This window comes from Parambassis ranga, chromosome 9, assembly GCF_900634625.1.
Source record: "Parambassis ranga chromosome 9, fParRan2.1, whole genome shotgun sequence".
In the NCBI taxonomy this organism is placed as follows: Eukaryota; Metazoa; Chordata; class Actinopteri; family Ambassidae; genus Parambassis; species Parambassis ranga.
In genome coordinates, this window is record NC_041030.1 from 14,404,673 (window position 1) to 14,419,344 (window position 14,672).

Below are 14,672 nucleotides of genomic sequence, written 5' to 3' on the forward strand. Positions count from 1 at the left end.
TTTTAAAACTATGTAGTTTGTCTTAGAAAAAAAAAACTAGCTAAATGTTCTGTCAGCCAGTCTGCCATGTGAGAACACAGTGAAATGGTGTGTCATCTATGGGACAACACAATGTAATATTGACATTAGAGGTAGAAAAGCGCCTGACTACTTGACTGTGCTCAGCTGCCTGTGTTGAACTGGATGACACATTGGGTGAAGAGTAATGGTGTTTCTTTTGTTTCGGTTGGCTTAAACCCTCAGTTTCACACTGACAACTATAATCTATATAATCTATAATTTAACATCCAGACACAACTATGCAAATACATGCATTAGCATATACATTCAGGCTGTACTGTTTAATGAGCAGATATTAATCCTTTTTGTAGAAGTGACAGAACATATAATTATACATTCTGACTCATAGGTTACAGGTGGTTATGGCTGTCAGTTAAACTATAGCATTGAGTCACAAGCTATTGTTTACATATAGATTCCGTCATTGGGATTTTGCATAAACTTGTCGCTGGAAGTAAATACCTTTATGTTTGAAAAACAGAATCCCTCGTAGAGCGTAGGAGGCAGAGTGGGCTTCTTTTGGAGGACTCTGCAAACACATGAGTCACTGTTTTCAGACAGTTCAGACACACTTCTCTCTACAAGCCACATCTGTTAACTCTCTGAGCCATATCAGGGACAGGGACCAGCTACAGTATAGACTTGTTATCTAAGTTTAATGGCTACCTGAACAGAAGTTTTGCTGCTGGTGGTTGTTCTTACAGGTAGAAGCAAAACCCTTTACTGTCAATTTCCTTTTGCACAGGTGACCCTGTTAATAATTGTGGGTACTATCTGCCTTTATCCACTATTTTCTCAGAGGCTAATTGAAGATTAAAATAAAAGTTTAAAAGCCCATTTGTAGTGTACAATTACAGAATGAAGCTGTTAGGAAGACGTGGGCCTTTACCTAATGAGAGAAATTGCCAGGTCAATAAGTTATCCTCTGACGTAGGTTATGGAGAGGCGGGTGACCAGGGGTCACAATCCATTGTTGCAGTGTAAAGCGGATGCTGCTGATTAACACTGGCACACTCCTACACTGGTTTTTACAATTGTCCAGCATCTGCCCACTCAGCTAATAGTCCCACGAACAATTCAATGTAATACTAACAACCCCCTCATAATTATCAATTATATTTCAGGCCAAATGAACACATCATCTGCATATTTACTGATCATGATAACATGTGGGAAATCATCAGAGGACATCACACTGAGTGACCTGTAAGTCTTGAAAACATTTTGTGTTTCCTGATGCTGCTGTCACAATGAATAATGTGTTATTTAACCTGCATCTCTGCACATTAAAGGAGACAATCACATAATTATGAAGTCCATTACTGGAAACACCCATGAATTACGATTGCTCGAATAAGGCTTGATGATTTAAGGTAAAACTACCCCCACAAAGCGTTTAAAGGGACAATTTGCCATCGTTTAAAACAAATTAACTGACAATCAACATAAAGAAATACCATTTATGATGTGACCACATGGATTATATGATGTATTGTGTTGCAGAGATGAAGCTGGCATGCCAAACATCTGCAGGAGCACAAGCTGAGACTGCTCCGTTTATTCAGCAGATTGTTATATTGGTTGTTTGTTGGATGATTTCTTTGATGTAGCAGCGTCTTACTAAATATAAACACTCATGTCGATGTAAGAAACAAACAAATAAAAGCACCAAAGCAACTTTAAAGAGAGGCTACACAACATCTAATAAAAATGTGAAATAGTTCATTGTGTACTTTACATTTATCAGCTTCTAAGGTAAACACACCACCAGGTGGCACTGTGTGACAGCTGTGGATTCTTTATGACTCAGCTGCAACACATCCCATTTCCTTGGTGCTCTTGACACTATTGGCCTCAACAAACATTGTGTGAACACCGACTGCCTGTTGCATTGATATCGTTGGGTGAATCATGTATAGCTCCAACTGATGGTTAATGGCACACAGCTTAGAGTGTTTTGCACTCAAAGCTGTAGAGTATTTATCCCCACATGCAGCATCACCAAACAGTCAGCAGCTGCAGAGTAACTCCAACAGTGTCAACAAACCTTTCTCAAGGTCTTTGCCATTTTTAAGTTTAGATTATTCATCAGTAAATACAAACAAGCTGATACTACTCTCTATCAAGTGTATTGCTTTTTCCATGAAATCTGATTGCAAATTTGTGTATTTATAGTCCACTTTGGCATACAGTGGTTACAGTTTCAAGTAAATTGTTTATAAAACAAATCAGTAACAATTTCCTGTGAAAATAGTTGATGTTTACAATGTTGATGAATGCTTTGATGAAAATTTGTCATCATCCCTAAAAAGAATAATTATTTTTTGTGACTTTAAATCATTAAACAGCCAAACTTGAAACACATACACTAGCACATAGAGTCAGTTTTAGTCGTGTCATGCACATGCTTCCTTTGCTAATATAATGAAAATAAAAAACACACCATCATTTGTGTTTCAGGACAGCCAGAGGATACAGCAGTCCTTTACCAAATATGTTGTGCTGTCCATTCATGCTGTGACTGAAAACAAAAAGTTATTTTTTTGCCCTTCTAAATCCTCTAGGCTTCTATTCTGAGGCATAATTTTGAGTTGGTCTCTAAAAGATTTGAATTTGTTTATTACAGTACACTGGCTGTTTTTTTCACTCTCCTTAAGCCCAGGCTGACATTTTAGCCATTAAAAAAATACCTCCATCTCACGTTTTTGTGCCTGAAATAAACTAGAATGTGAAATGGTTTTTGAGCAAAGCCCTGAAAAAAGAACACTCTGTATAAATTTACTATATCTAAATGTACCCTTTCTGGTATATTAAGGGTGCGTTAGTGCTGTACATGGAGGCCACTATAAGAGCTGCAGTGGAAGAGTAATTCTTCATGAATAGGATTCTATAAGAAGTACTTTTAACAGACCATTTCTAAATGTCAGCAATGCTCATACAAAACCTTAGTTAAACAACAACAACAACAAAAACAATAAAAATGCAGCCTTTGTAAATATACTAAGTTCCAAAGTGTACATGTCCTGCATGACCGTGCCATTAAGTGTGCTTAGGTTACAAGCGTGCTTTATACTGGTCAGTTAATTGAGTGTTCTCAGCAGCAGGACAATATCTCCTCACTCTAACTGGCTCTTCGGTCTGTCTAGCCCTTGCTAAACACCTAAATCATTTTCTCAAATGGGCCCTAATGCTGTTCTCTTTTTACACAGCATGAACATCTGTGCAAAATTGTTTGTGGTACTTTAGTTGGAAGGTGAAGGTTTGCACAGCTGGACAATAGTGAGAAAACATACAAGAAGCTATTTATGAACTGTCAGCAGTGGATCTTTCTAATGGATATCTGTTTTATTATTATTTATAATAACTGACTCAGCCACGCACTAATTGTGAAATTTAGGACATTTCACTCACTGTTAAGTGCACTGACCCGGAGTGCAGAGTGACTGAGAGATTTTTGATTAAATCAGCCCTTAAAGCTCCCATCGACATTGCTTTAATGCAGCTATTATGAGTTGGTACACGAACTTCTTCAGCCTGTTATGTCTCTTCAGGTGATGCTGGGGTTGGTGAGTTCAAAGCATGCATTAACCAAGAGTCCGAGTATTAGCAATGCCCCATACTGAGCTCTATACAACACAGCAGAACAGACTACACCCTTCACTAGGTGGGTGGATGTAACTACATATGTATAGATGCATGTTTAATCTAAAATAGATAAAGACATAAATGCACGTTTAATCCCTCCTACTACTCTGTTTATCAGTGGACAGCCAATGTAAGAGGTTGCAAATGTTGTATAAATCTTGTAGTAAAAACTTGGCAGTTCAACCTGTGCTGTGTTTCTGTCACACTGAGCAGCAATAGCTCACTTTAAGGCGGAGAAACAGTGAGTGGGAACTGCAATTTCCTGTCTCTGTAGTCAGAAGCAGTATCTACTTGTGTAGGTGTTTGTATATATCCATAACCTGCGTCATGCTGTGTGCTCACATGTTTTATATGAGATTAATTCTTGGCAACGTCTGACCTTTCAAGCAGTGGAAATGCCCATCTTTGTAAAGATGACGCAGAATAAGATACTTAAATGATGTTTTTGAACAAATTCCAACAACCTCACAGAATACTTTACATTAATACATCATCCACAAACAAACTGTGTACTAAATTAGTTCCAGTTTCATTTAATCCTCCAAAGAGAATCAGAATCATGAGATATCTCCTTGTTCCTTTGAAAACATTTCTTTCAGATTCCTCTGTGAACATGTTGTTGTATTGCTGAAAAATTACTTGACACTACTGACTACAGAACCACTTGTCACGGCAGCACTGTTGAAGGCTTTTGCCCGTACAGGCAAGATTGTTGTGCTCTAAAGCGCCTTTGATTTGAGTATTGTGCAGAATATGCAAAGTGATGAGCAAACGTACCAAATGTGAAGGATAGAGGAAACAGCTGTGTTGTCATGGATAAGAGGCTCTTCATGACGAGACATGTGGGTGATTGTGTCACCATGGTAACCCAAGATTCTACCAAAAGAACAGTTTGTGAAGGGAATAGGACAGAAGATGTAGAGGCTGGAAACTTTCAGTGAATTCAGATTTCACACTTAAAAATCTCATTCTTGGAGACATTCTTAGAATCACCAAATTATGAAAAGGTGCTGTAGCTATTAGTCACCTACACACAGACCCACAAAGCGACTAAATTGAAAGAGACTGTGTTTTAGAGTTTTCTAGAAGACGTTTCGCTGCTCATCCAAGCAGCTTCATCAGTTCTAACTGTTTGGTGGGGAAACATGGTTTATATGTGGTTACAGACCTATGTGGGTGGGTCTGGGTAAAACTTAAAAAACTTAAAAACAATAGCACTAAATGTTTCCATACTTACCTGTGATGTTCTGGCTGACTGGGCCAGGTGTGTCTAACGACTGGCTAACGACTATGAAACTGCCGGAGGTGGACTGGTTGACAGTCCTTTGTTCTTGCTGTGAGTATGTGCAAACTTCCTGGGAATGGATGGAATCACTGCATTGTATGTGGTAGAAAGATGATGTCTGAGGCCACCACCTCTGTTAAGGGAAGGTTTTTCCAGCTTAACATAGATGGCTTCCTTGACTCCTCTTTCATACCACCTTTCCTCCCTGTCTAAAATGTGAACGTTGTTGTCCTCAAAGGAGTGTCCTTTGTCTTTGAGGTGGAGGTGAACAGCTGAGTCTTGTCCTGAGGAGGTGAGGAGAAACTCCGCAGGATCTTCAACAACCATGACATCCCGGTCCATTTCAAACCTATGACAACACTGAGACAGAGACTGGTTCACCCGAAGGATAAGATTCCCAGGGAGAAACACAGCAATGTGATATATGCAGTCCAGTGCAGTGAGGAATGCTCTGATCTGTACATTGGAGAAACTAAACAACCACTCCACAGAAGAATGGCTCAGCACAGGAGAGCCACCTCCTCAGGACAAGACTCAGCTGTTCACCTCCACCTCAAAGACAAAGGACACTCCTTTCACTGTCATGAAAGTACCTGCATAGATAGATAACAGTATTGTGGAGAAATGTAATCTACATGTCACATAACTATGAAAACAATATAATAGTTTAACACTGAAAAAGAAGCACCAATTAGTCCTTTTGTATTTGCAAAGGAAAAAGTTTGTGTGTAGTGTATATGATCTCTCTTTATTCTACAGCTCTTAGCTCAATGGGCTGTTCTCAGCATCTCTCAGCATCTTTATGGTTTTACAGCTTTTAGTTGTGGCTTTGTTGTTTTCTTTAGCCTTTAACAACATTAGGACGCCAAACTACAAACCGCAGTCAGACAATGTTTTTGGACATAGGGGAGCGTCTACCCTAGGAAGCAAAGTAGCCAGAGATGTCCCCCAGGACCTGGTGAGGAGCAAGAGAGCATGAATATTGCATTTATATTTGGAAACAAACACAACATAGTCAGAACAAGCCGTGCAGACTAGGCAGTGTGACAATTTACAATATATACATAAGAGCAGAAAAAGTGATTGTACTGTATAAAAAGAGCTACGTTATTGCACAGGAAGTAGTATAGTTGTTAACTGTATATTTATATTTGTGTATGTATGTACGTATATGTGTGTGGTCTGCTGTGAACAGGCCTGATTGAAGTCTGACGGCAGCAGGGAGGAAGGACCTGCGTTAGTGCCCCTTCACACAGCGTGGATGGCTCAGCCTGTGCATGGGGTGAGAGGTGTTCTCCATCAGGGAGGATAGCTTTGCCAACATCCTCTGATCTTCCACCTCCTCCACAGGATCAAGTGAGCTCCCCAGGAGAGAGCCGGCTTTCCTTATTAGTCCATTCAGTGTCAAACATAGGATGAAGTCATGCAAGCTGAACTAAGAGAACACTACTACTTCTAGCCCAATAATACGTTCTTGTGATGTCTGGCCATCTGAGAGCCAGAGCTTTTCTTTGTAAAAATTAACTTAGATGATCGTGATTATAAAACACTAAAACTAATGCTGGTGTCAGTTAAATTTGAAATACTGACAGAAGAAGAACTGATTGCTTTTATCTTTACAGCGACACATCCTATTACTGAAGGGAGTTTTCTTTAATCATCCTCTTTTCTGGGCTAAACAGGAGACAAGTTATGTAAAGAAAGGACAGTTGTATCCACAGGTGTGCTTCTGAAGGTAAAAGCCACCTGTGAAATTTGACAAGAGTATAAAAAAGTGTTTTTTCCACCTATTTCCTCATCTGGAAAATTGTATTCCACACTCTGCTGAGCCAAGAGAGACAGTGCAGCAGTCTGTTCTACTACTTCACTCACAAAGAAATCAGACGGGAGACAGTGCAGCCACCCAGGAGTATGATTGTTATATGACAAAGTATCTGCTTCAACAACCATTTTAAAGGGCAGAGAAGTTTTTTTTACATTTGGTAAATCAGATGAAAATAAATTATTTGAAAAAATATTTTTTTGCAGCTTGGCCTCCCAAGAATAAGTATCTTAAAAATCATTAGAACACAATGAGGTAAATGTTTAAACTGTTTCAGAATCAGAATCAGAAATTACTTTATTTATCCCAGAGGGGAAATTCTTGTTTGTAACAGACAAATAGAAGAAAAGATAATTGAAATATGAAATAAAAATATATAATAAATATCTAAATACCGAGATAGCATTTAAATCCATGAGTTGTATCTAAAGAACATATTTACTATTTTATAAAAACCTTTACATAGTAAAGAGCATGAGAGCTGTTTATGTTATAATGAAGAAAGAAACACATATTTCCAAACAGCCCTATTTCTAAAAGCAGTAAGTCATTGATAACACTCCTGAACGGAGCCTTTGAAGATACACACTATTCAAAATGTGCAAATGTTCTAATCCTGTTCTTATCACACCTCTATATTTGAGGGCATTATCAGGAGACTGTAGGTGGTTAGATTGGAAAAGGAAAAAAGTGGACGGAACTCTCTGGTGGAGAAGCGTTTAGTGTTAGATTACATAATAGCTCGCTTTTCTAAGCTGTGCTTGGCCTACACATTTCTATTGTCTAACATTTTCCACTGTCTCACTCTCTCTTCTCTGCTCTATCACTAATGTACCAATGGCAATGAAGAACCCAATTATGCCTCAAATTCACAACTGAACTGCAATTTTTTTCACACAATTGTCAATTTCACAGAAAACTGGCAGATTGGAAAGAGAGTTCCCCTCAAACAGATACAAAACAGGAGCAGGCAGATTATTATATCCCAAAGAGGCCGAGAATAGTTACATCCTGAAACAAAGACGCTGCTTCCATGCTCTGCTATTCTGATCAGTTTTGAAACGTGAGAATGCTCATGACACAGGTCCCTTTGGCAGAGAGCCTGAATTCTCTATGACACAGTGACAGTAAGCGAGGAAATTCTTACGTATTGTTTTCTCTTTGCTCCATTATTTTGTTGTGAGGTTATTTTTGAAATATATGTCACTGCTGATTGCCTTCCTTGAATTGGTGAAGCTTTGCTTTGCAAAATGTCAATGAAGATTCTCAGTCACACAGGTCAGAGCTTCAAGCAAGACAACAGGACTTGTTGTTTGGAGGAGCAGTAAAAGCTCCACTCACCCCATTTCAAGGCCTTGACTATTGCAAAAGAGAGAAAACTGACTAGCTAACCATTTATTTTATTTACATGCAACATGTCTAGGTGCTGATGTGAAAGAGACTTTCTCTCTCTACAGATCTCTCTACAGTGTACCTGCTATGAAAAAAGACTACTTTGAATTTTCCACAAAGGCCAAATAGACAAACAGGTGATCCAACTTGTGCTAATGGGACGTGCTCGGCTCACTCCTCTGCTCTCTGATTCACAAGCACCTCACCCCCTAACCTGGGTGGTGGCTGACTTTCACAGCATTGTTCCAGGCCTCCCATACTCCACCATTTTGTTTCCTGTGCAGCACAGGAAGTCCTGCCTGCAGCTGTTCCCAGGCCTGTGAACTAAAGAGCTTTTGCAGGCAGAAACACACACACACACACACACAACTGTTAACACACATCCTCTTCCTTTGAGTTTCCCCTCTAAACCTGTGTCCAGGATGCCCCTCTCTGATGTGAAGATGACCCCTATGGTGGATGGGATGAGGCCGTGAGCATGTACGCTTTCCTTTTCTAAACAAAAGCCCTGCTTCTACGCAAGCAGTACATGTGCAAAATGTTACTGAAAGGGTTATTGCAACAGTCAGGTGAAAGTTACAAGTAAGCAGTGACAGTTAACAGAATATGTGTGTACTAAAACACCTTGAGAATCATTTTTTGTTTTTCTCACTGTGATTGCAACAGCAAGTAATGACTTTATCCTTGTTGAAGGTCTGACGGCCTCATATCTACAAGTCAAAATGGTTCTTGAGAATAGATGCTGGCACAGATAACACATCTGGTCAGGAACCGGTTATTGTTTCTCGGCACAAATTCTGATAATCCCTCAGTCATTTAGCGGATTTGTCGTTTACTTAAAAATGATGCCCACAGCAAAACCTCACAGGTTGTTTGGACAGCCTAAAGCACACATATATCATACAGTATACATAATTTGATGCTAAGGTGATGCTGTTTGATGCTACAAAGGACATATGCACCAACACTTCTGCAACAGCTGGAAATGCCATTGCATGCCGAGGCTTAGCGGAACTAATTCCAACGATTGAATTTTACGTTCAATCGATAATTGCAGTGTTATTGGTCCTCACTTGGCCCGGTTTTTCCAAGGTCACAGGTGACTAGAACCTATTCATGACTGCATTGCAGGTGGGAGGCAGGAAAACACCCTGGATGTCATGCTAGTCAATCAGACCTTACATACACCCTCTCATTTACCTATGGGCAATTGAGACTGCAAGTCTATCTGATCCTGAGCGTGGGTGTAAAATAAAATTTGGAAGGGAACCCATGCACACACAAGGAGAAGCATGAGACATTTTACATCAGATTGTTACATAATTTTAATGAACCCTATTCGAAATATCAGTAGGAGTTTTGATGTTAATTAACACTGACATTCTGCAGCCTTGAAGTGCATGTTTGATTACTCATGCATACTCAAGCTGCGGAAAATATTTGGAATTATACCTATTTTCTACGTTGGAGACTTGGCATGAGATGTGCAGCATATTTAAAGATTATATTGTGCCTATATGTAGAAACAGATCATGTGGCAGAAGCAGTTAATAAACCAATCATAAACTCCTTGTTCCATTCTGCCCACATCTGTTCATTCAAAAGCTGACAAAATACAACCAGACTATAAACTGTCACGACTGGAAATTTGATCTGCAAGAAAGATCCTTACTGCTTTGCAAAGAACGTAGTGGGTTAGTACATTTTTCAAATTAGCCATCCCTCACTGACAATATTAGACATGCCTAACACCAGTGACTAATGCAATCAGGCACCTCTTTAAGTGCTCTTCATTTTTCTGCTCCAAGTAAACTTGCCACAAGCTATTTAATATACCTCAAACAGAGAGACACCCTTTAAAGAAATAAATTGCATTTATACCACTCGCTGACTCAAAGAATGTAAGTAAATCTCTCACATTCCTGTAATTAATTCGACTTCCTCTGCACATCCTTTGTTTTACCTTCCAGAGAAGCCTGGTTTCCTCTTTAACACCTTCCATATGTTTCCTTTAGAGGGGGGATGCCTCTCACACCTCCTCCGCATTAAGGGTTCCACCCTTTTCCTCACTTCAAGACCCTGGACCCAGTCAAGTTCACCAGTGAAGTCCGGATTGGGTGGGAGTACAAAGGAACATTTACTGTTATGTTCATCATGGGTGTGTGTCTGTACATCTTGAGTACATGGAAACTGTATTTGGGAGTGTAAGGCATAGATGAAATCGTAAGGGGACCTCAGAGTTATTAAAAAAGTGGAACATGCAACACAGCGTGTATATTACTACCATATTACAATTTGTTTATGAGATTACATTGAGATTGCATTGGTATTTGGCGATTCATTCTGCAGAGGAAAGCAATACCTCGTTTATTGAGAGAAACTCTTGGATATCATCTAAAGTTCGTATTCATATGAAACGTATTTCAGCTAGAATAAGGACAATGTGGGGGAGCAGTCTCTAAAGATGGCTGGATGAGCCTCATAGCTGCAATAACAACAGTTAAGCACGGGGGGCACCATCTGCCCACACAGGCCATCTATATCTGTGGATTCGTTTGTGACTCACTGACAAAAAAAAATGAAGGAACAGCTCTCTGACTAAGGGAGAAGAGGAGGAGGAGTGTGAAATGTTGCTCGCATCAGGCACAGAGAGAGGAAAGCATAACTTGCTCGAAACCAAGCAAGCTCAGTGAATCATCACTGGGATCCCATGAACACACAAGGTGGTGATGCCTCCCCCTTAACAGCTCAGAGGAAGCCTCTCCCACAGAATAGGTGAGAGCCAGGGAACTTCCTACTGCATGGAACATTCACCTCTAAGGCAGAAAAATAGGACATCTGGAAATAAAATACTGTGGAACGAGATTATGGGTCACTCTGGTCAATGAACATTAGAATCAGTATTGTTGCACATTACCTAAAGGCTGTAGCATATTGCCAATTTAGAGTCAATTAAAAAGCTTTGTCAGCTGAGAGAAACACTTATGTCTGCTGCAAAAAAAAACACAACACATTTTCCCCATTTCTTTTTGAAATCTACATGACCACATGTCTGGCATATTTTAAAGATTACTCCATAGCCTCTGTAAGGCTTATGCTGATTTTTCACACTTGTGTGGGAATGTCCCTGTGAATGTATCTTGGCTTTTACAACCACCATATGTGTGAATACGTAGTTTCCACACACCTGTGCTTGTCTGTGTGAGCGAGCCAAAATTCGTAAAGCTCTTTTATGTCACTGCCAGCTTCAGTGAAACATCACAGCAGAGGGAGAGTGAGGACATCTTGCAACCTCAAGGACTTACAGACATACAGCCGGAAACAGTGCAGCACTGTTATATCATATATAGAAAAACAGCATAACGTCACCAGTAGGGTCACAGATGCAGTTGTGCAGCCTGAAGTTGCTAAGAATTATGTTTCAGCTATTTGAATGATCCAGGCACCTGTGCATGCCATGAAGACCATCATTCCACAGTCATGTGGTCACAGTGGTGTTACATTTTTATCCCTCCAGAATGCTTATTCATCTTGTAACAAGAATTGTCTACCATTAGCTGTGGCCAAAATGACCCTATGCGTGTGCATTAAATTGAATAAACAGTAAATGTGTAAAATACAACACTGTTTTCAGCATTAAAAGGAAATACTGATATTCTATTACAAGAACAAAGCTTAGATAGACTTAAAGAGTTTGCTCAGAGACACCAATTGCTCTTATATTTTCTCTGCATGCATAGACACTACTGTGACAACGCTGAAGAAGGTGGGGCACTGCTCAACTGTGGGTATTTTATGAGTGGTTCAAGGAATCTGAGGAAATGCACTATTTTTGGCCATCCAAAATAGTCAGATGAGATATCAGCTTCGCACTGCTGCACAGATTGTTCTGGAATAAGCTGGTTTCAAAGCAACATCCTCACTGGCTCCTGTCTTTGTGCAAAGGGAATCTGGCTTAAATACATGGTAGGCATGACTGTGAGAAATGACACATAATGTCATTATGGAAATGATTTTGAGTGCAACAGGACAAAAAGAGAATTCTGGGCCAACAGTCCTGCTGTGATTCCTGGGCCTTCGGGCAACAAGAATTCTTAAGTGAACACATCTCATCTGTGCAAACTGCAACTTAACTTTTCCATAATAATAAAAAAAATCCACAGACATTACTGGGTTGTTTTTAATCTTTCTAAAGATGTAAAGAAGATTAAGTGGTTAAAAAAAGCAATCAAAGTCTGCAAATTGCCCTGTAAAGATAAATTCCACATGTGCAAACAACCATTTTACAAAATGCATTTCTCTTGGGTAACACAGTATCAGTCAATCTCTTCCTCTAGCCATAACATTTACAAGGTCAGCAGGGGAATTACGAATCCTTCTATGACACTCAGAAACAGCTGAGGTCAAAAGGGCCTGAAGCAAAACAGGATGACAATTTGTTGAATGGACTTTCTATCTAGAATTGTTGCTCTCATGAGAGCTGTTTCTGGGAACAACTGTAAACAGCTAATCCCTACACAGGATCCTCACATCTCTTTTTGGTCTATATTTTGATTTTTGGTTCAACATATAGTGCCCAGAGCTAATGTTCTGGTTTTTTTTTACTTACTACTGCTACTGCTGCTATTTACAAAATAAGGCATACGTCATTTAATGTGTCAGCATTAAGCATAGAAACAATGGATGAGGTAACCTTAGAGGCAAACGTTTTCTAGGGATGTTTTGAACAGAGAGGAAGGGGGCTGGTGATGTTTTAAAAAGAGGGGGCAGAGGAGAGGAAGAGGAGGACCTTGCAAGCCTTGGTTCCCACTGTGTACAGCTGGAGCAGTGAAACAATGATGTGAAACAAACAGTGAAGGGAATAAACATGGCTGCTCCCTCAGGAAAGCCGCTGTGGTGGTACCTGCAGGATAAAATTGCGGCCTGTGACTAAGTACAGCTGTCACTTGAAACTGTCATGACATCAGAAATAATAAACTTCAAAGTCAGTTTGAATCAGACAGCAAAGCTCACCGGGCAGTCAAAAGCTGTTTTTATCACTGAAATAGTAAAGTTGTACATTTTTAGCTATGCTATGAGGATCACAGTGTCAGTCACTGTGTTTATCAAGCCACAGCTTTGTTGCTTGACACTGGGATATTCATATATTTATCGCTACAAAACCAGCAGTGCAGAAACTTTCGTCAACTGCTTCTGATAAGAAGCGTAAAAAGCAGTCAATGAGTGGGTATGATGTGTGTCTATAAATAAGCCTACCACTGATGGGCTAAGCTAAACCAACACTGTGACTGCAACCAAGGGCCAAGAACTCTTATCACTTTTTAAAAACCCCAAAGGATGTCAGCTAGCTTACAGACACAGATGGAGGTTTACACTGGTCTGGCTTTTCAGCACTTGGAGAGGACCAGATCAAGGCTAATTGGCATATAAACAAATTAATATGAACAGATTTAATCTTTCAGACATAATTATTGATGAAACTGTATGTACGCCTATCTATAATTGTATGCATTTAACTTCATGATTTTGCCATACAATAATCATTTTGGGGGTTTCCAGGTATTTCTTTGACGTGTCTCTTTTACTAGCTGAAATTACCTGTGGCTGAAGTAGAGCTTATAAACACCCATTGTTCTTCTTGTATCCCATTGAGCTTCCGGTGCACTCTGACTCATCAGAGATAGCTATTATGGAGAGTGAGAAAAAAAGAGAGAGGGAGGGAGGGTTGCTATGTTCTTGTCATCTGACACTGTAGTGTGGTTATGTTCACTTTGTCACTGTGGTCTGTTGGTCTATTCTCTACAGTCTATCATGCTTACTAATGAGCTTTGTTACCATACATTCATTGTTTACAACATGCAAAATATATTCTTACCCCTAGACAAATATGGCATTAAATGTATTTGCCAGCATGATGAAAAAATACATTTTTTACTCCTTGAAAAGAGATCAACCTTCATATATCTGGATTCTCTTACACACAGGTTTCTCAAAGTCATTGCAGAAAGTGAACCTATATTACATCATCCTTCCAGACGTCTCTGATTTGCATGCTAAATACAATACTCCCTGCAGCACGCCGTCTGATTTAATGGGGACTATAAAGATTGTTAGGGAATCTCACAGCAGAAAACAGTTAATTTCACTATCCTATTTTAAACTACTTTCTTTGATTAATGAGTCTGTAAATATTTGTCTCCTACTATGCCTGATGTAGCTGCATTATCCAGACCTGCTTCCTGTGGTGTTTACCCACGCACTAGAGAGAAAGAGCCGCCTCTGTACCCTCAACCGATCATCTGCCTCCTGTCTCTGTTTACTGAGCTACATGTGTCCCCATTAAAACATGGAGTGCAGCCGGCTAGACAACACACATGGGGCCTGTTGTCCTGAACCCTTTGCTTAGTGGAGGAAAGTTCATCACACCAGAAAACCCCTGGTTCTGCATGAAGGATCACTGACCTGACA